At 45.0% G+C, this 22935-nt stretch overlaps 1 long non-coding RNA gene across 1 annotated transcript in view; it reads right to left on the bottom strand.

Annotated features, from left to right (window-relative positions):
* LOC138849036 (uncharacterized) overlaps positions 1–2234 on the bottom strand; it is an 82198-nt gene extending 79964 nt beyond the window's left edge. The window contains exon 1 of the long non-coding RNA XR_011387370.1: positions 660–2234. This is a non-coding gene — a long non-coding RNA (uncharacterized lncRNA). The remainder of the gene's footprint in view (positions 1–659) is intronic.
* Between the last annotated feature and the right edge of the window lie 20701 nt (positions 2235–22935).

Consider the following 22935-nt stretch of genomic DNA (forward strand, 5'->3'; position numbering starts at 1 on the left):
GAATGACTGGTGCAGTTTTCTAAAAACCAGATTTTGAAAGGCCACACCCAAGGCCTACCAGGGTAACCCTGATAAACAGAAATTTCTCAGAACCGCTGCCCTAATATAAGTAATGTCACCTTTTTAAAATCACATGTAGTTTATATTTTGTGGAGGTTGGGGTATTTTTAAATGATGAAGTTTCAAAGTCCTTATTTCTGGAATCTCTAATACATTCATGCCTGCACCAGGTGGCTTCATCAAAGCTGCTAAATAATTTTTCAGTTGCTTAAACCTAGCAAGGACCTGGGGAAATCTTGTAGCTCTTTATATAGTAAGGTCAGACCCAAAACAATTGCTCATGACTAGGATCTCAGGGAAGCACAGATGCAACAAACTTTTGAGATTTGTTAAGATGATCTACGATTATATCAGCATTATTGTCTCTCAAATAAGAAAGGGAACAGAAATCTGTCCCAGATAAATAATCCAGCTTCACTTAGCTCCTGAGGCAGCCTGTGGGTCCTACCATCACTCACATGTAAGCACCACAGATGCCAGGCCAGCCAGCTCCTCAGGGCAACCTCCTTGCTCTTTTCCTTAGAGCAGCAGAAGCAACCGACAAATGTTCACTCAGGCTACAGCAGAGCAGCAAGGAACCAGAAAGGCCAGGAACTCACCTCTCAAGCACGGAGACAGAGCGGGTGCTGTGTGGTCCTGCGGAGAGAGTCTGACCGGCTGTTGATGCCGCCGAGTGGGAGAGTATACCTGCCCCAGTTTCATCAGTGATTCCACCTGTAACCTGCTGTTCTGCTTAATGCGGGAGGACAGATGCCTGGGAAAGAGGGGAGGCTGGGAAGAAACAAACTCTGAGTGCTTTGTTTTCTTGTGATTCTTTACAAAAGAAATCTTTTGTCCGTTTTTTTTTTTCTTACAGTCTCTGAAACCAAAGAGGGAACTGGTTGTTCGTGTGAATGAGGAAGGAAGTCAAGATGAGAGCCATCATCACGTGTTTTTGCTTAATTTTCTCTAAACAGAGCATGTGCTTCTCCCTGATTTTATCACCTGAATTGGATGTGCCTGCTTCCCAGGCAGTTCTAGAAGCTAAAAACCAGACCTAGGGTTACAGGTTAGGAAAATAATTCTTTGGAATACCTCTTCCTGTCTTTGTCACACAGCCTATCCTCAGCCACTTCCTAGAAGCTGACAAAAGCTTTTTATGCACTTCCTATCTTAGTCTAGAGGGAGAACCTCCTGCCAGGCTCTTAATAACAGAAGCAGCAGTAGCAGTAACAGGTGACCAACCGCATTCACAGTGTGATACTTGCTCCTACAGCAATCCTATGAGGAACAGAAGGAAAATGATTGGCTTTGTCCTGTGGATTAACATAGTGGGATTCAGAAAGGTTAGGGTAGTAGTTGTAAGAGCAGGCACTTGAAATTCAAATCTTCTCATTACAACTCAATTCAAGAGGGTAAAACCTCATGTCCAGCAAGGTTATATCAGCTCCCATGTTATCTCAACAGGATAGTTACAGACCCTGAATTTGCTGGGTAAATAAGTAATGGAGCGGGAGAACTCTGTCTTTTAAGTATTAATAGGGGCCTGGGTCTGAGTAGCTGGTGTTGCTTGCAAGGCCTGCCCATGGAGGATGGAATGGCATTGGTCTAATGAACTCCAGATTGGTCAATGGTGACAAATGAGGGGATGGATTGTGACTGATAAAAATTCCTTAGCCCAGGGCAGGTGCTGTGGCGTAACAAGTAAAGCTGCCACCTGCAGTGCTGGCATCACATATGGGTGCTTTTCGAGTCCCAGCTGCTCCACTTCCAATCCAGCTCTCTGCTATAGCCTGGGAAAGCAGTGGAAGATGGCCCAAGTGTTTGGGCCCCTGTATTCCTATGGGAGACCCAGAGGAAGCTCGTGGCTCCTGGCCCCTGGTAGCCAGTTGGGGAGTGAACCAGCATATGGAAGACCTCTCTCTCTCTCCCTCTCTCCCTCTCTGCCGCTTTGTGACTCTGACTTTCAAATACATAAATGAATCTTTAAAAAAATTCCTTAGACCAATTAAACTTAGTAGCATTTATTTGAGCAAAGAAGAACTAAGAGAGGCAACTCCCAGAACCAGAGCAGGTTCTGCAAATCCAATATGATCAGACAATATTTTCAACAGAAGGCATCTAAATCAACTTAATTTTCTACAGCCTAGTCAGGTGGATATTAAGTAGCTTAACTAGCTGTTTACAGTTTAATTATTTGATTGGCTATAGGACCTTCTGCAACCAGCAAAAGCTCAGTGACTGTGATTAAACTCTGTGTTGTTTTGGTCTGTTGGGCTCAGTGCACAGACTCAGGCCCTAGATAGGAAACACCTCAGCTTCAGATAGAACCCCTTTGATGTAAATGCAGAACCCAGCTTCCCACCTGTTTCCTTAGCCCAAGGTGTCTTTGCCTGTCCTTTATCAAAAGGAATTCACTGACTTGAGATTCAAATCACCAGGCTGGAGAAGTCATTTGCTCCTCCAATAAATGAAAATCTCAATGGCCAGTACAATCTGGAGGGGTTTGTTTGGGGAAATTCCAGGTCTGGGGCAGAAGATAACAAGCACAGGTAAGACCCCAGACCAACTGAAGCCCACCTGGCCATCAGAAATTCCCTAAAGAGCATCACTGACCCACCCAAGGTCATGGGCCCCACCAACAACCAGGAAGTTGAACACCAGCTGATCACATACTTACCTTTTGGTCCCAATTTCAATCTATAAGAATCTTCCCCCCTAACTCCTGAGGGAGCCTTGGAATTAAGCCATAGCTGCCCAGCTCCTTGATCTGTGCTTTGCAAATAATACTTTGTTCAGCTACCCCAATGTCAGAAATTGGTTTTCTGTATGTTGGGCAAGCTGGCTCAAGTTTAGAGATTCTACAGCAACCTCTCCAACGAGTTTAGGGTGTTGTTTGGCAACAAGCTGCCATGATTTCCATGAGTCCCTGGAAAAGTGGAGAGGAAGAAAAGAGGCTTTGAAAGCAGAAATGACGATTCAGTGAGGGTGTTAGCTTCATTTTTCCTTTGGAAGGCGAACCAGAGAATAAAGAAGCTTTTCTTTCTTTTAATTTTATTTTTACTTTTTCCTTATTTTTCCAAGGGAGAGTGGAAGGAAATGAGTAATCATACAATTGGAGTCGCAGACGCAAAAACAACAAAGTAGACGAATGGGGGGAAAAAAAGGAACACGTTATGTTCCATTTGAAGGAATGGCACATCTCAAACCTGACAATGGCTGATAAACTCAGCTCTGAATATTACATAAAAGTAAGGGAAAGGCATCACCTAACGGAAAATGCAAAGACCTTCTTCTGTGTGATGCATTTAGCTAGGCATTATGACTAGTATTACGGGTTAGATTGTGCCTTCCAGAAAAGGATGAGGTCCTAATCCCCAGGACCTAAGAATGTGATCTTGTTTAGGGATCGGGTCTTTACAGAGGTCATCAAGTTAAAATCAGGTCATTAAGAAGTGGCCATCGAAGAAGGATGTACTTTTCTCTGAAGGGAGGAGAGAACTTCCACTTTGCTTATGGCCCTGTCTAAATACAGACGGAGTTTGTGGACTCAAAAGGCTTCCATAGCCTTGGCAGTTCATGACAAGAGCCGTGGGTGGTCACTGACATCAAAAATAAGAGTGTTAATTGTTAAATCAACAGGAATCACTGTGCACTTACTCCCCATGTAGGACCTCTGTCCTTAATGAGGCGTACTATGAGAATTAACGGTAAAACTTGTCTTCAAACAGTACTTTATACTTTGTGTGTCTGTGTGGGTGCAAACTGTTGAAATCCTTACTTAGTATTGAGTTGGTCTTCTGTATATAAAGTCAATTAAAAATGAAACTTAAAGAAGAATGGGATGGGAGTAGGGGTGGGAGGGTGGGAATGGGGAGAAGAATCACTATATTCCTAAAAGCTGTACATAGGAAATTTGTATTAATTAATTAAAAGCCTTCTAAAAAATCAGGTCATTAACATGGATCCTAATCTAACATGACCGATGTCTTTACACAGTTTTTTAAAAAAGGAAATTTGGACACAGGCACAGGCACACAGGGAAAATTCTACGTTCAGGTGAAAGTAGACATTGGGGTGATGCCTGTGCAAGCCAAGGAATCTCAAAGACTGCCAGCAAGTCACCCAAAGCTAGGAGATCAGCACGGAAGAGGTTCTCCCTCACATCCAACCTGCTGACACCTTGATCTAGGACTGTCAGCAATAAGGATCTTTTGTTTAAGCCACCTGCTCTGTAGGGCCTTGCTGGGGCAGTTCTTGCAGACTGATATAGTCAGCTACTCAAGTTCAAGGTCTAGAGTGCTCTGACATTCAAAAGACAAGAATAATCTTAGTTAAGTGGGAGCAAGGAGTAGTTGTAGAGGTCATTGAGGACAAGTCTTGATTTACAGACAAGAAAATCAAAGTCCAGGAAGAGCCCAAGTTTTCATAATGGAAGAGCTATGACTCAGAGTCGGCATTCTGATTTCCAGCCCACGGCTCTTTTTACCAAGGCCTGATTTTATCAAAACTGCAAAGACGGCACTTTAATACCTACACACTGGTTGCAGGCATCTTAGTCTGACACTTCAGGCTGGAGTTACCTAGCTCGAGCTGGCATGGCAATTGGCAATGGGGAGAGCAGGGTCATATTCATCACTAGGGTGTCTGACCCGGGGCTGGATCAGCAAGACTACAGCTGAGAGGACTATGTGCTGTCCAAGGACTCAATGCATTGCTGGTCCTTTCCTTACCTCCTCCTCTGTAATCTTGCACTCATGGTCAAACCATAGACTTGGGAGGGCTAAAGAGGAAGAGATCCCACATAGCTCAAATACCAAGAATCAGTGACTACAACATAGACTTTCAAAGCATCTTATAGGAATTCAGCTCAGAATAAACTTTCTGATCGCCAGGTAAAAGTTTAAAGGATTGAGGCATTTTTTTTTCTCCTCCTCTACTCCTAGATGAAAAAATAACTCCAGGCTACATACTTTCCACCACTAAGATTGGGGCTGGGAGCCAGTGCTGTGGTATAAGGGGTAAAGCTGCCACCTGCAGTGCCAGAATCCCATATGAGCGCCGGTTCAAGTCCCAGCTGTTCCACTTCTGAAACAGCTCTCTGCTAAGGCCTGGAAAAGCAGTGGAAGATGGCACAAGTCCTTGGGCCCCTGCACCTGCATGGGGGACCCAGAAGAAGCTCCTGGCTCCTGGCTTCAGATCGGTGCAGCTCTGGCCGTTGTGGCCATTTGAGGAATGAATAGGTGGATGGAAAACCTCTCTCTGCCTCTGTCTCTCTGTAACTCTGTCTTTCAAATAAATAAATATTTTTTTAAAAAACTGTGCCTGGAGCTTTTAAGAGGCGTGTCCTCTCAACTCAGAAGATGTGGGAATGATCCCCTCTCCAAGAGTCCTTGAAACATGCAAGAAGAAAATCACTTCTTCACAGAGGGGGCTCAAGATGACCCTTGGGGGCCAGCGCTGTGGCGTAGCAGGTAAGCGGTTCCAGTCCCAACTACTATACTTCCAATCCAGCTCTCTGCTGTGAACTGGGAAAGAAGTAGAAGATGGCCCAAGTCCTTGGGCCCCTGCACTCTTGTGGGAGACCTGGAAGAAGCTCCTGGTTTCTGGCTTCGGATCGGCACAGCTCCAGCCATTGCGGCCAATTGGGAAGTGAACCAGAGGATAGAAGTGCCCTCTCTCTCTGTCTCTCTTTCTCTCTCTCTGCCTCTTCTTCTCTTTATATGTAACTCTGACTTTCAACTAAATAAATAAATATTTAAAAAAGAAGAGGACCCTTGACTTCTGTCTACCCAGCGAACATGCCAAGTACTAGGTAATTATGCAGCCAAAGGAGCAGCAGTGAAAAGAAACCCTGGTATAATGCATGGGTTTGTCTTCCAAGGTCAGAAAGAAAAGAACAGGGGCACCTTCCTCCTTCTCTACCTACTGTCTGCCTGGGACTTGGGCTTCTCCTGCCTTGACTGGCAGCACTGGAAATGCAGCAGAGCTGCAGTTAAAGTGGACCGTAGCCCCAAGGAGCTGACGAGCCAAGGAAGGGCCTTGGATCACCTGTATAAAAGGATGCAGGCGAAGTCCCTAGTTCAGATGTCCAGAAACAGGCTGGTGGAAGGAAGCCAGCTGCAGCTCGTGCACTTATGGACCGAGAAGGCCAGAGAGTTCAAGCATCCTTTTTCTCTAGGGCTTTTGGTCTATCTTCCTTTGTATTACTTTCCCCACCAATAATAACCAGATAGAAACTTGCTGATCAGTTTCTCATCTTGCCTTTTAGTTATTTATTTTTTTATCAAACCACCAATTTCAGCTCAGTGGAAACACAGCAGTGAAGGCAGTGTGGCCTGTTTTCCTTTAAGGTATGGAATCCAAGACAACTCTGCTTAGAGCCTTCCCTACCTGACCAAACACGTTTGTGTTTTTCTGGGCTTCAAAGAGGACTGTTGTGAATCCAAACATTGATAAATAACCCCGCAGTGTATTTTGAGTAGAATACACATGGCCTCATGTTTATGTGCGGGGGTGGGGATTGAGGAGCAGAGTCTACCCACCCCACCCCTTCCAATCTCCCACTCTCACACCCCTCACCTCCACAGCAGTCACAGGAACTGCCCATCCCTTCCCATGCACAAAGTCAGAGGGGGCAGCCAAGCTTGGCCAAGATGGCCCTGTCCCTGCATAGCACCGCTCGCCCTTGGCCCACTGGACCAGTCAATGTCCCCCTCCAGAGGAGCTTGCGGCTTGGACTCAACTCCTGCAAGATGCTGCCCTGTCTGGCAGTTCTCCTTCCTGCTCTTCAGACGGCTGTCGGCACAGCCACTCAGGTCTCAGCATATACATCTTATCCCCTATGAGGACCCCAGAGTAGCCACTTCCTCACTCATTCCCTTCCCACTCCATTATCTTAATTTACATCTTTGTACTTAATTGGTACCTCAGGTGCTTTTCCAATGTTTGTTTTCTCTCTCTACTTCTTGAACATAGCCAGCAGGACCTTCAACTGTTTTGCAGTCTACTGTATTTGCCGTGAGTAGTGTCTAGCAAGTAACCTGCATTGACTGAATAAACTAATACATGAGAATTTGAGCTTCCATTTTGGGGATTATGCTAGCTTTGTTCTTTTTGAAAGCCTGTGGTTGCAGACTAGAGAAAATGCAATGTGAGCTGTGTGGCTGAGCCAGCTTGTTGTCCAGCAACATCCATTCTCCTCATCCTTAATAACAAAAATCCTGAGAGTTAGCTGAGCCTGTGCTGACCCAGCTAGAGTTTAGTGCTCCCAGAATCCTTCACCACATGGATTTGACCAATGGGATGTGGGCAGAAATGAGGTGCGCCCTGAGTCATGCCCTTGAACACAATGTTTGTGCCTCCCTTAGCTGTTATTTGCTCTGTAGGGGGTTAGGAACCTTTCTTGTTCCAAGGGTTACTTGGATATTACAACATCATTTAAGGACCATACAAAATTTTCAGCTTAAAAATTGGCCTGCTCTGGGGCCAGTGCCATGGCTCACTTGGTTAATCCTCTGCCTGCGGCGCCAGCATCCCATATGGGCGCCATATTCTGTCCCGGTTGCTCCTCTTCCAGTCCAGCTTTCTGCTGTGGCCCGGGAAGGCAGTGGAGGATGACCCAAGTGCTTGGGTGCCTGCACCTGCATGGGAGACCAGGAAGAAGTACCTGGCTCTTGGCTTTGGATCATAGTAGCTCTGGCCGTAGCAGCCATTTTGGGGGTGAACCAATGGAAGGAAGACCTTTCTCTCTGTCTCTCTCACTGTCTAACTCTGTCAAAAAACAATTGGCCTGCTCTAGATCTATAGAATTTCAAGTCCTGGCTGTGGTTGCTTAGCAGGCCCAGACTAAATGATTTTATGGGCTTTGTACTGCCTGTGGCCAGATGCTCCCTAACCCAAGAGATAGGAACAGAACCCAAAAATGGAATGTTTTTGCAGAGGATGGCACAGCCATCTTGGCAGTCTCAGACAGTTCAGTTTCAGACTCTCACATAGAGAAAAATAAAATCCCATCTTGCTTAAGCCATTTTGTATTGGAGAGTTTCTTAGTTACGATAGACAGGCCCAGTTACATGACTAATACACATTTATAAGCCTTTCCCAGTAATTTAGAGTGTTCTCACTCCACCTGATCTGCTTCTGCCAGAAACTACTACTCAAAAACCGCCTGCATATTTTGTTTCTTTTAAGTTTTATCCTTAACATTTCCAGTTTAATTTCTTCGGCCCACAACATGCTATATTTGCAACCTTTAACATGCAAAAGGAGAAGCACATTTAGTGACTGCCTACTAGGAACCAGTGAACATGCTAAATGCTTTGCCTGTAACCTCTTGGTTCAGTTTCCCATTAGCTCTGTAAGTCTGATGTCATTATTTTCAATCTGTACATAAGGCTCAGAGAGGCTAGGTGTGCTGCCTCAGGTCACACATCTGTTGAGAAGCAGAGTGGGGCCTTGAGCCGAGGGGAGAGCTGAGCTTGCTCTTTCTCCTACTGTAAATTCGTGTGGTGGCATACACAGCGACTGAGCACTTGCATTTTGGCTGTCATCTATTTCATTAATGCATTAGTGTGCCTTTGACTTCACAGCTTCCTGTACTTTGTCACATCCTTGCCTAATCCTCGCTCCCCTAGAGCCATGTTTGTTATTTTATAAAAGTGTGGTAAAATATACATAACAAAATGTCCCACTGTGGCTCCCTGTGAGTGTCTAGTTCACTGGCATTGAGTACTTGGCCACTGTTGTGCAGCCCTCATTGTGACCCATCTGCAGAACCCTTCCGTCATGCTAAAGAAATAGAGGAACCTCTTCGAATATTTGCATCACCCTGGCATGGGGCCACACCAAGTTCTCCATGTTGTTCTAGTCCTAGCGTATGTGTCGTGAGGCAAGCACACAGGGCACCGTCTGTTTAAGTCATTAGTTTGATAATTCTTGGCCTGCCTCCTCTTTCCTTTTTACTTCCAAGACCTACTGCCTGGAGTTTAGCAATAAACAGGCATGTCCTGGTCAGGGTTGTGAGAGAGGGCAGGACAAACAGACACGATTCATTACAAAATGGCCTGGCTTGAATCTTATCTCTGTTCTCTGCCCCAACTGGCACCCAGGGGTTAGCGTAAAGAAACAGTAGAGAATTCACACACACACACACACACACACACACACACACACACAAACCACAAAATTAAATCGGAAGTGTTTTAAAGTCTCTTCACTCTTCCCAGGACCATGAGTCATTTGCTATACTTTGGAACTGCTGAGATGTGACCTGAGTGCCGCAAGCCGCAAGGGATGAGGGAGAGGAGGGGTCAGCATGTCCTGCCTCACTGGGTTCAAGGTTGAGGTCATCGAGGCTCCAGTCAGGGATGGAACCTGGCCCCTAGGTGGAAAGTGGCAATCTGGGTAGGATTCCTGGCTCCTATACAGAACTCTCTGTCTTAACACCTGATCAATCTTGCTCACCTGTTCGCTCTGAAGTCCATGTAAAAGCCCTTCCCTCCTGATACCTCAAGCCCTGTAAGCTCCTCACAAAAGGGCCATTTGATCTCTGGGGTCCTTGAGACCCAGTGCTAGGTAGCAGGCAGTTAGAAACCTTAAAAAACAGGCAACTGTAGTGGCTGCTGTGCTTTGCTTCAGCTTCCAGCCATCTCTGGACTTGCCCTTACCTATACACAGCCACCTCCCCTAAGACTACACCCCCTTCCCAGGGCAGCCTGCACCCAAGGCCAGGTGCCTCACTGCTAGACAACACAAGGGCCACCCTCGCTCCAAATTCTCCACAGGGCTGCAGAGGCTGCTTATGGAAACTTTGCAGGTCAGCTTCTCCCTCTGCCCACTTGGGCTTACTTCCCTTGCCCTGTGGATGCTAACCCAGCTGACTCCCCTGATAAATCTTCTGCATCCTAATCTCTCCAACAAAGACAGCTCCCTAGGGAGCCATGCTGCAAAACAAAACAAGTAAGGGGTTCTGGTGAATAGATGTTTAATGGGATGTTTATAGATGCCAAGTTATGGGAGCTCCATTAATTGATAAATTGAGTATTCATGAGCACTGTAAATGTCTTTACCACAAATCGTGATCTTTAGATTAACATTTCTCATTCCTTGTAAATTCCAGCCTTCAAAATGGAAATCTTGGCAAGTGGTGAATTAAATGTAGCACTTAAAGCCCCATAATTTCAAAATCCTTAGATTGAGCTATATGAAATAGCTAGAATTTCACATGCTTCAACACAACAGCTAGCCAAAAAATTCTATTTAACTTGGGATACCGTAGGTGCATTTGAATGTGTTTGCCTCATAACAGTATGCCTGCTCAGGGCTACCAAGATGCTAAACATGGCCTCAGCTCCTCGGCACAAATTCACTACCAACAGAACCTAGAGACAGAAGTCAGATGATGCCAAGATTTGGGGGGCAAAGAAAGGAAACTGAAACACAGTCCTATTTTTTGTCTCAGATTCACTGTATGATGTGAAGCACCTTCTTCCCCCTGGGGTTTCATCCTCAGCCCAAACTCCCAGATCTTCTCTCATTTTCTTCTTTTTAGGTGTTTTTGTTGTCTGCAGGGAAAGAGGACAGGAAGAAGGACCTGTGGTTCACATGATAGGAAGAAAATGAAGAACAACTCTCCTTTCAGTGAAAGATGTTTTCCTGCTGATACCAACATTTGATGGTTTCTTGTGTTCACTGTCCTTTCAGTGCCTCCCGACAATGACCCAAACCTCTACAGACACCTTATTTGATCCACTTCTCCAGAAACTGGTCTATCTGTCCCAACAAACACTATTCAGACAATGAGGTTCTGAGTTTAGTCTTTGCCTGTCATTTGATTAGTCCGTTGACTTTATGCATTCAACATATAAGTAGACGTTTAGACCTGTCACACATACTTATTGCAATTGCAAAAATCTAACAGTTAGTGTAGAGCACTTTGAGCTCTTACAGTGTAGGTTCTCATTGGCATGTTTACCCATGCTGAACCTGCTACTTTTCCTTCTCTCTCACCCCATTCAGGGTGCCTGTGAGAGGGTGTGGGGACCAAATGGCATTGCACCTGCATGGGACGTTCTCCCACACCTCCAGGGCAGCTGGAAGCTAGACTGAGCAGGGCCAGGAGAAGAGAACTGACAAAGATGCCCAGTCCTTGTCCTGAGAAACTGAAAGTCCTGTAGGCAAGAAGCATCCACCATGCAAAGCTACTCATGCCAACAGAAGAAGGGTGGGTTCCTATAAAAACAGTTTGCAAGTGTGAAGAGGAAGATTAGTGGAAGTGCGGACACTAAGAAGGACTTCCTGGTGATACAGTTTCAGTAGAAATAATTTTTCTTTTTCAATTTTATGGTTTTTGCTGATGATACATGAAATACACATTCTTGGTAGAAAAATTGTATACATATATATTATACACCAGAGACACATAAACTTAGTCAATTATCTCATTCGTTTGACTTGGATGTGAAAAGGTAAAATAAAACTAAAGGAATTGCTGAATATTATAAATATATTTATTCAAAATAAGAACTAAGTTACTAAGGAACTCTTCAAATACGTTGCAAAAAATATGATGCTTTGAGATTAGGGTTAATGATTTTTTTTTATTTTTTAAAGATTTATGTATTTGGGTCTGGTGCTGTGGCATAGTGGGTAAAGCCGCTGCCTGCAGTGCTGGCATCCCATATAGGCACCGGTTTGAGTCCCGGCTGCTCCACTTCCAGTCCAGCTCTCTGCTATGGTCTGGGAAAGCAGTAGAGGATGGCCCAAGCCCTTGGGCCCCTGCATCCACATAGGAGACCCAGAAGAAGCTCCTGGCTCCCAGTTTCAGATCAGTGCAGCTCCGGCCATTGCAGCCAATTGGGGAGTGAACCAGCAATGGAAGACCTCTGTGTGTGTGTGTGTGTGTGTGTGTGTGTCTCCTTCTCTCTCTGTAACTCTGACTTTCAAATAAATGGATAACTTTTTTTAAGATTTTATTTATTTTATTTGAAAGTCAGAGTTACACTGAGAGAGAGAGAGAAAGAGAGAGAGAGAGAGAGAGAGGTCTTCCATTCGATGGTTCACTCCCCCGACGACCGCAATGGGAAGAGCTGCGCCAATCCGAAGCCAGGAGCTTCTTCCGGGCCTCCCATTGGGTGCAGGGGCCCAAGGATTTGGGCCATTCTCTATTGCTTTCCCATAGCAGAGAACTTGATCGGAAGCGGGGCAGCCGGGTCTCGAACCAGCGCCCATATGGGATGCCGGCGCCCCAGGCCAGGACGTTAACCCACTGCACCACAGCGCCAGCCCCAATAAATCTTTTTTTTTTTTTTTTAATATTTATGTATTTGAAAAGTAGAGGGACAGGCGGTGGGCAGGGGCATTGGGGAAAGACACACATAAAGAGAGAGAGAGAGAGAGAGAGAGAGAGAGAGAGCGAGCGCTTTCATCCACTGGTTCACTCCCCAGATGGTTGCAACAGCTAGAGCTGAGCCAGGCCAAAGCCAAGAGCCAGGAACTTCATCCAGGTTTCTGATGTAGGTAGCAGGAGCCCAAACTCTTAAGCCATCTTCTGATGCTTTTCCTAGGTACATTAGCAGGAAGCTGGATTGGAAGTGGAGAAGCTGGATTGGAAGTGGAGCAGCTGGAACTCAAACGAGTGATGTGGGATGCCTTAATTGCAAGTGGTAGATTAACCTGCTGGGCCACAATGCCAACCCCTAGTTCATGTTTCTTAATGTCCATCAGTTTAAGCTTCTAGATACTAAGACTCAGATAGCTGTCCAACCAAAATCAGGTAACAATATTTAAAAACAATGAAGTTTTTTTTTCTTTGAAAGAGAAAGAACAAAAATGAAGACAAAACTTTCATCTATGTTTGCTTTCCGGGTAATTTTTCAAAATGATTATGAGAGAAAAGCTGATCTATAAAGACAAATATGCTATTAAAGTAGCAAACCACTCTCAAGAATCAAGAAACAACAAAATCAGAGTCAGGTGTTTGGCCTAGATATGTCCCATATCAAGTACCTGGGTTTTGTGCCAGCCCCTGCTCCTGACTCCAGCTCCCTACTATAAAGGAGGCGAGCAGTGCTGATGGCTCATGTGTTGAGTTCCTGCCACCCATGCAAGAGACTTGGATTGAATTTCCAGCTCTCAGCTTTGCCCCCAGCCAGAGCTGTTTCAGACACTTGAAGAATGAACCAGCGGATAAGAATGCTCTTTCTCTGTGTGTGTGTGTCCCTCCCTCTCTCTCTCTCTCTCGTAAATATTTTTAAATTATAGCCTTAAATAAAAAAAACCACACTCAACACAGAGGAATGTTTACATTGATTATCCATCATAAATTAAAACAGATTTTATTTATATGCATCATAAACTGTTAAAATCTAACTTGCTTCATTTTTAAATTTTTTAAAAGATTTATTAATTTATTTAAAAGCCAGACTTACAAAAAGAGAGAGAGAGAGAATCTTTCATCTACTGGTTCACTCCCCAAATGGCCACAATGGCCAAAAATGGGCCAATCCCAAGTCAGGAGCCAGGAGCTTCTTCCAGTCTCCCACATGGGTGCAGGGGCCCAAGGACTTGGGCCATCTCCCACTGCTTTTCCCAGGTGCATTAGCAGGGAGCTGGATCCAATGTGGAGCAGCTGGGACTCAAACAAGCCCCAGTATGAGATGCCAGCACTGCATACGGAGACATAACCTTCTGCGCCACAGTGCCAGCCCTAGATCTTGACTTTCTTGCAGAGTGTTTCACTTCATTTCCTAGAATAGAATAGTGGCAATTTTGGAAGCAGACTAGAATGACTCTTCTAGACCCTAATTCGTGCATTAGGTAATGCTCCCTGCTCCCCCGCCCCTGTCTTCCTGAGCAGTGTTTCTGCACAGCCCTCTGCCTTCACCCTCATTTGGACTCAGTGCTGTGGAGGAGTTCAGAGCCACTGCCATTTGAGGATTTCTAGTCATTGTCCCCTAGGTTTGTTGCTTGGGTCCATGTTCCTCCTCCTTGGATTCCTCTCTAAGTAACTCTTCTAGAAAAGAGTACAGAAGACTCTTCTCGAAGGCTTGCACGTGTCTGAAATGTTTATGTAGAGTCTAGCTGGCATATTTTCTCCCACATCCTTCAAATCATGTTCCTCCAAATCTGGAACTCTCAGCTCCACTGCTATAACATCCTGTGTGACTGAGAGGTGTCTGACCCAGGGTCACACAGGCAATCTTGTGTTTTCTCTTTATCCTTGCTGAGCAGACTTTCACCAATATGTCTCTTGTTGTTTAAGATTCATTTATTTTTTTTGTTTTATTTACTTGACAGGTAGAGTTACAGACAGTGAGAGAGAGAGAGAGAGAGAGAGAGAGAAAGGTCTTCCTTCTGTTGGTTCACTCCCCAAATGGCCGCCACGGCTGGCACTGCGCTGATCCAAAGCCAGGAGCTAGTTGCTTCCTCCTGGTCTCCCATGTGGGTGCAGGGCCCAAGCACTTGGGCCATCCTACACTGCCTTCCCCGGGCCACAGCAGAGAGCTGGACTGGAAGAGGAGCAACCAGGACTAGTACCCGGCACCCCAACCGGGACTAGAACCCGGGGTGCCGGCGCCACAGGTGGAGGATTAACCAAGTGAACCATGGCGCTGGCCTAAGATTCATTTATTTATTTGAAAAGCAGAGTGACAGAGAGGGAGAGAGCGAGAGAAAAAGAAAGAAATTTATCTTTGATTCATTCCCCAAACAGCCACAAAGGCCAGGAATGTGACAGGGGCCCAAGCACTTATGCCATCTTCTGCTGCGTTCCCAGGCAGATTAGAAGGGATTGGAAGTGCAACACTGGATCAGAAGTGGAGCAGCTGGGACTTGAACCTGTGATCAGTGGGATGCCAATATTGCAGGCAGTGACTTAACCCACTGCACCATAATGTTGTCTCCACTGATATATATCTTTTTAAAATTATTTTATTTATTTATTTATTTATTTATTTGACAGATAGAGTTAGACAGTGAGAGAGAGAGACAGAGAGAAAGGTCTTCCTTCCATTGGTTCACCCCACCAAATGGCCGCCACGGCTAGAACTACACCATCCGAAGCCAGGAGCCAGGTGCTTCCCCCTGGTCTCCCACGCGGGTGCAGGTGCCCAAGCACTTGGGCCATCCTCCACTGCCTTCCCGGGCCACAGCAGAAAGCTGGACTGGAAGAGGGGCAGCCAGGACTATAACCCGTGCCCATATGGGATGCTGGCGCCACAGGCAGAGGATTAACCAAGTGAGCCACATCGCCGGCCCCCTGAGGTGTATCTTGATGGGCTCCCTCAACATGAAGACTAAAGACTTGAGTCATGGGGCCAGCACTATATGGTAGTAAGCTAAGCCTCTGCCTGTGGCACTCACATCCCATATGGTCACTGGTTCAAGTCTCAGTTGCTCCTCTTCTGATCCAGCTCACTGCCATGGCCTGGGAAAGCAGTAGAACATAGCCCAGGTGCTTGGGCCCCTGCACCTGTGTGGGGAACCCAGAAGAAGCTCCTGGCTTCAGATTGGCCCAGCTCTGGTCATTGTGGTCATTTGGGGAGTGAACCAGTGGATGGAAGACTTTTCTCTCTATCTCTCCCTCTCTCTGTCTGTAACTCTACCTTTCAAATAAAATAAATAAATCTTTTTTAGAAAAAGACTTGAATCATTTCTCTGTTTTGGAAACAATTACATTCACTCTTCTAGTCACCTTCCATTCTTTTCTGCCCCCTGTTGGATCAGCTTAAGAAAGAACTACCTAGATCCTTTCTTGGCCTTTCTTCAAAAAAGACTTATTTTTTTATTTATCTGTCTATTTATTTAAAAAACACGTGACAAAAAAGAGATCTAGAAGCAGAGATCTTCCATCCATTAGTACACTCCCCAACTCTCCAAATGGCCTCAACAGTCAGATCTGTTGGACAGACCCAAGCCAGGAGCCAGAAACTCCACCTCTGTTGGTGGCAGGGGCCCAAGCACTTGGGCCATCTTCCACCGCCTTTGCAGGCACATGTGCAGGGAGCTGGATCAGAAGCAGAGCAGCTGAGACTTGAAATGGTGCTCCAGTAAGGGATGTGAGCATCACAAGTGGGTGCTTCACCCACTCATCACAATACCGGCCCCTAGCCTTTTTGTTTGTTTTGGTTTTTGGTCTGCTTTTACATCATGTGTCTACATTTTGTAACATTTCCTTTTTCAAATTCATCTTCCACATCACTAGTTCAATCTTTGGCTTTATCTATTATATTTTTTAGATTTGCATGATTTTCAAGATTTCATTTCCAAGAATTCCAGTCACCTGATTATTCCTGCCAATGGCAACTTGCTCTTGCCGCATGGAGGGGACATCCTCTTGAATTTTCCCCAAGCTCTTACCATGTATTTCTCAAAAGTTCTCTTCTTCCTGGCATTATCTCTGTTTTCCACAGGGGTAGGTTCTGTTTGTTCATGGTTCAATTCCTCTTCTGCATTGATAATAATCCTTAATCACCTTGCTTTTTATACTTTCCTGTAGATACATGGAGGGTTGGTTTTCCCTGGGCTGCCTCTGAGCAGAGGAACAGAATATCACAAGAAGCAAGCAACAGAAATTGGGAAGGCCTGGGTAAGGTACTCCAGATTGACTGAAGTGTTTGGTGTCTAACACTGAGGCAAAAAAATAAGCAAATTACATTCAAGGTAAAGAAGCTAATGTGACTGGGGGGAAAGTTCTATGCTTTTACTCTTTTTAGAGAGAAAAAGATGAAATTTGGAAGATTTAGGGTGAGTGTAAGAAAATGATTGACAAAGGATTTTTACCAGAGGGAGAGGTATGCCAAAAACAATGGGAAATGGGAACACTTCTAATTTACAGATCACCAAAGATCCTAGCACTACCATCACTTGCTGCTGTCTTTCTCCAGAGAGACTTGAGATGGACTTCCTTTTTTGACTTCTCTAATGAATAGAAACTTGGACACCTGCCTCTCAGTGAGGTCCTGCTGAACTAAAATACAGAGAAGCTATGAGAACCAGCCTGTGGCCCAGGGTCAGGAACAGAGCACAGCCTGGAGAGGCTGCTCAGCTCAGCTCCCACTCTGGACAGCCTGCGTTCTTGCTCAACACCTAGGTGAGGCCCCGTACCTTCCCAGTTGACCTTCCACATCAATTTAACATGAAACACCTCTGCCTCTTAGCCAACACTGCTTAGGGCAGCAGCCTTGATTAGCCTTTCATGCTATCAAAACATTTTTTTTATTTGACAGGTAGACTTATAGACAGTGAGAGAGAGAGATAGAGAGAAAGGTCTTCCTTCCGTTGGTTCACTCCCCAAATGGCCGCTACGGCCAGAGCTACACCGATCCAAAGCCAGGTGCCAGGTGCTTCCTCCTGGTCTCCCATGAGAGTGCAGAGGCCCAAGCACTTGGGCCATCCTCCACTGCCCTCCCATGCCACAGTAGAGAGCTGGACTGGAAGAAGAACAACCAGGACTCGAACCGGCACCCATATGGGATGCTGGCGCCGCAGGCAGAGGATTAACCAAGTGAGCTACAGCACCAGCCCCTCAAAACATTTTTAAGATACTTATGGAAATTGTCAAAGATATTCAAAAGCAGGGAGAACAGTGTAAATAAAAACAATATAGAAACTCCTCATGTATTGTCACCCAACTTCAACAACTGTCAGTTTGCCCATTTAAAAACTTATTTTTAGGAGAAATTCATTTTTTTCTAAAATGAGACACTGCTTTTTCAAGTGCATATGTCTGGAAATTCTGTGATTGGGCCCAAGAAAACTGTTTTTAAAAAGTTTCACAAATGGGGCTGGTGCTGTGGTGTAGAAGGTTAAGCCATCATCTACAGTGCTGGCATCCCATATGGGCACAGGTTCGAGTTCCAGCTGCACCACTTCTGACCCAGCTCCCTGCTTCTGTGTCTGGGAGAGCAGTGGAAGGTGTTCCAAGTGCTTGGACCCCTGCACCCACATGGGAGACCTGGAAGAAGCTCCTGGCTCCTGGCTTTGGCCTGGACCAGCCCTGGCCATTGTGGCCATTTAGGGAGTGAACCGGCAGATTAAAGATATTTTCTCTCTTGCTCTCTCACTCTCTCTGCCTTTCAAATAAATAAATAAATTTTTAAGAATAAAAAAAAGCTTCACAAGTGACTGTGATGCCCGGAGGAGAATGATAACCACTGCTTTCATAGCATGAGAGTCAGGACCCAGTCCGTTCACCTTTGTTGCCAGCGCAGTCCCTAGCACACCCATAGCACTCAAAAGTGTTTGCTACCCAACAGGATATCAGAGGCCATAGAGGAAAAGTTACATTAGCCTATACAAAAAATGTAAATTACAGTATAGCAAAAGATCACAAGATAAGACAAATAAAAGAATGAAAAGATATTTGTATTTTCAATTTATGTAACACCCTTAAACTCACAGAGAACTCCTATAAATCTGTAATTAACAACAGCAATATTTATAAAATGTCACTTACAAAACTTCTGCACAGGGAGAGCCTGGTGAAGCACAGAAGAGAACCTGAAAATGGCCAATAATCTATGCACAGATGCTCAATCCCATTAATTAGGAAAAGGCAAATTAAATTGATGAGAAGCCAATTCTCCCCATTGCATTATCTTAAATGGACATGATTCTTCATCTCCAGTGCTGGTGAGGGTTGAGGAAGATGGCTGTTTGTTCACTGATAGCAGCAGTAAGTTGCTACAAACTTTTTTGACCACTATCTAGCACCATGTATTAAAGTGTATAACATATCCTCTCTTGGACCCAGAAATCTACTCCAGGGCATCCAAATAGGAGAAATGAGGGCATATTAGGATATATATTTCACAGGAAAATTAGTAACCACCAGTTACTGAGCATTTACTACATGCCAAATGTTGTTCTAAATGCTTCACAAAGAATGTCTAAATTCATCCTCATCAACAACTTTACGAGGCCATCTTATCTCATAGGAAAAGTCTAAAATTTAGCAGAGTTAAATACATTGCCCAGTGTTTTTATAAATGTGCTTGTAAATTCTGGAGTTGGAACTTGAAGCTGGACAATGTGACTGCAAGAGTTCATACTCTTACCCATTTAACACAGTGCCAAATTAGAGACAAATCAGCCAAAAAAGAAAACCAACCCTAATGCCCGTGATAGAGGCAAGGTCTTCACAATGACTTCAACCACTAGAAACACACAGCGCTCTATCCTGCTTTGGTTTCAGAATTGAAGAGGTAGGGCTTTCCATAGAAGCAGAACAGAGAAGCTGTAGTGAGGATGAAAGAGACAAGCATGGAACTGTTTGCCAGGTCTAGTTTGGGCAGAGATTTCTCTCCGCAGCAATCTCAACTCCTCCCTACAAATGAGTCCTACGGACTAGAGGCAGAACTTTCACCAGGCCAGGGGCCAAGTGCAGGTCCCACAAGGCTTCCCATCAGAGCTGGTCTCATGCCAACCAGCGCCCCCAGGGAAAAGGGGTGTGGTGTGGGCAGAGAAACAGTGATTGTGACGATTATCAGGGCACTGGAAACATGGCCTCAGTTTTCCTGGAAAATGACCACTTGTTTATCTCCTTGAAATCTGGAGACGATGTCATGAATGCCGTGTTCTTGCTGAGCCCTGGCTGACCCTGCCCTGGTGGAAAGAAGAGGTCTGTCTGTGGCAGGGTCCTCTGCCATCGTGTTCTGGATAGCATGCTAACTTTCCAAAGCCCTGTTCCTAGGTTTTCTGTCTAGAATGTGGGAACAGATTCCAAAGACAAACCACATGCCTGAGTAAGAGCTCTGGGCCAGGAGCATGCAGGAGCATGTGTTAGGAAAGGTTCTCTGCCAGCGCTGTGGTGTAGTGGGTAAAGGCGCCGCTTGCAGTGCCAGCATCCCATGTGAATGCCAGTTCGAGTCCCAGTTGCTCCTCCTCAGATCCAGCTCTCTGCTATGACCTGGGAAAGCAGTGGAAGACGGCCAAGTCCTAGGGCCCCTGCAACCATGTGGAATACCCAGACAAAGCTCCTGGCTCCTGGCTTTGGATGGGCACAGCTACAGCCGTTGTGGCCATCTGGGGAGTGAACCAGGGGATGCAAGACTCTCTCTCTCTCTCCCCCCACCTCTGCCTCTCTGCCTTTTCCTCTCTGTAACTGTCTTTCAAATAAATAAATAAATCTTTAAAAAAAAAAAGAAAGAAAAGAGTCTCGACCACACAATAATCATTATAAACCAGTTGCAAGGACAATGTGTTGCAAGCCAAAGGTTATGGATCCAATTCTGAAATGAATAATAATATAAACAAGCATCAAGTAGTACCTTGATAATCTATTTAAGACATTCTGACAACCACTCTCCCAGAGTTGTTTTATTTTTCTTCCTTATCGTCAACTGTTATTAATAGCTACTTAACCTAACCTTGTTCTTTCTTCAGACTCACAGAAGTAAACAAACTTCTAAGTTGTGCAAACTCCTGCCTTTGAGTGAAAAATCTCTGAAGCCCGTCTAATGCTCAGGGATCAATTACATGCTATTTCTGTGACAAAGTCCTCATAGGCAGCTCCGTGTATGTTTCCTCTCCTTTGTAGACATGCTTTGCTTCTTGCCAGCTTATCCAGGAAGGCACGGCACTGCTCCCCTGACATGCTCCAAGCGCCCTGAGCATCCTGACAATCCCATACCTTCCAAGACTTTGACGAGAACAGAACAAGGGAAGCCTGTGTTGCAGTATTAGGTCAGTGGAAAGTGCCCAGATTCTAGAAGACCTGTGATTTGAGTTCATATCCCAGCTCTAGCTGTGGGAACATAGGCAAGATCCTTCACCTCTCTGTGCCTCAGTCATGCCATCTGTAAAATGGAAGCAATAACTGCTTCTCCTTCACGGCTTTGTTGTAAGGAGAAATTGCATGTAAAATATATGGCACTATGTCTGAGTAGGGGAAGTTTTGATGGACATTTCTTGACAGTCAGAAGAGTGGTTAGTGCTGGCATCTGAATTGAGTATGACCTTTGACATTTTTCTTAACTTTTATAAGCCCTGTCTATAAAAATAGAAATGATCATAGTGTCCTGCCCCAGGGTTACCAGGAGGATTAATTGAGATAATGTGTGTACTTTTTAGAGCAAATGACATGGGACATGCTCAAAACATTTAGGCTTTTTAAATTTTTAATTTATATTTTTTTAATTTCTGCTTGAATCAAATAGCACAAAACTGATGTCCCTACTAAAAGTTGCAAGTTAAGTGAATTTTCCAGTCAGTCCCATTTCTGGAGCAAACCCTGGTCTAGGAGTCAGTGTACAAAGACAGTGGACACGACTGTGTCAGGTGCTAGCCAGAGACTTCAGGAAAATGTCAGAAGCTCAGGTTTCTTACCCGTGAAACAGGATAAAAATAACTTCCTTCACAGGGTAGTAAGAGTTCCATTGGTAATGGATGAAACACACTTTGAAAACTGTGAAACAGTATAGACATGTAAGACTTCATCATTTTCCCAGGAAAAATGAGGACTTCGTGAAATAAACACAAATAGAGCACGATGTAAACCTACAGAGTAGTTTCTCCATTGAGTAGACTTTTATTTCTGAATATTTAATTGGTTAAGAGTCTCTTGGGTTGACAGAAGTATGCAAGCACCAGCTATGCAGTATATGTGCTTTGGGAAGATGACCTAATAGAACGGGGACATAGACTAGCCTTTCAGCACACAAAGAATTGGGTCAAACATGACGTCTAAGTGCCAGGAGTATGCTTGGGGCAATTGGGAGATACTCGCTTCTTGCTAATTTTAAATTGATGTCTCAATAAACTTTCTAATGCAGGCAAGCAGCTAAAATGTCTGAGGGTTTCTCACTTTCTATTTCTCTTTTTTTCCACTTTTTCTCTCTAAAAATAAGTCCATACGCGTATCAACTGAAAATGGTAGGCAAGCATTCACACTTCTACAAAAAATGAATTGTAATTAAGTAAACCAAAAAAGAATTTCAAAATCATTTCCATTCCTCAAAATTACTGTGGGTCAGTATGTTTTATTTTTGTTCTTTAAAGAATATACATCTTTTTTTTAAGATGTATTTATTTATTTGAAAGTCAGAGTTACACAGAGAGAGGCGAGGCAGAGAGAGAGAGAGGTCTTCCATCTGCTGGTTCACTCCCCAATTGGACGCAATGGCTGGAGCCGCACCGATCCAAAGCCAGGAGCCAGGAGCCTCTTCCGTGTCTCCAACACGGGTGCAGGGGCCCAAGCACTTGGGCCATCCTCCACTGCTTTCCTAGGCCATAGCAGAGAGCTGGATCAGAAGTGGAGCAGCCAGGACTCGAACCGGCGGCCATATGGGATGCTGGCACCCCAGGCCAGGGTGTTAACCCACTGCACCACAGCGCCAGCCCCAAAATATACATCTTTTCTATTTGCTTTTTAAAAAGATTTATTTATTTATTTGAAATGCATAATTACAGAGAGAGGAAGAGAGAGAGAGAGAGAAAGAGAGCGAGCGAGCTCAATCTTATATCCACTGATTCACTCCCCAAATGGTCACAATGGCAGGGGCTAGGCTAGCCCAAAGCCAGGAGTCCAAAACTCCATCTAGGTCTCCCACATGAAAGACAGGGGCCCAAGACTTTGGCCATCTTCTGCTACTTTCCCAGGCACATTAGCAGGGAGCTGGATCAGAAGCAGAGCAGCCAGAACTCAAACCAGCACCCATATGGGACACCAGCATCATAGGCAGCAACTTAACCACTGTGCCACATGCTGGCCCCCATTTTTTCTATTTTAATTAATGAATTGATTTATGGCTGAAAATTTTAAAAGAGAACCAGGGTGCAAGAAAATCCATCCACTTGGTGTGGTCCCTTTTGCCTCTATGCAGGCAGTAGCACTGGTCACCCAAATATCTGGCCACCTTGGCCTCTGTATCCATTCCCACATATCTGTCATTAGTC

Source organism: Oryctolagus cuniculus, chromosome 3 (genome assembly GCF_964237555.1).
Source record: "Oryctolagus cuniculus chromosome 3, mOryCun1.1, whole genome shotgun sequence".
NCBI lineage: Eukaryota > Metazoa > Chordata > Mammalia > Lagomorpha > Leporidae > Oryctolagus > Oryctolagus cuniculus.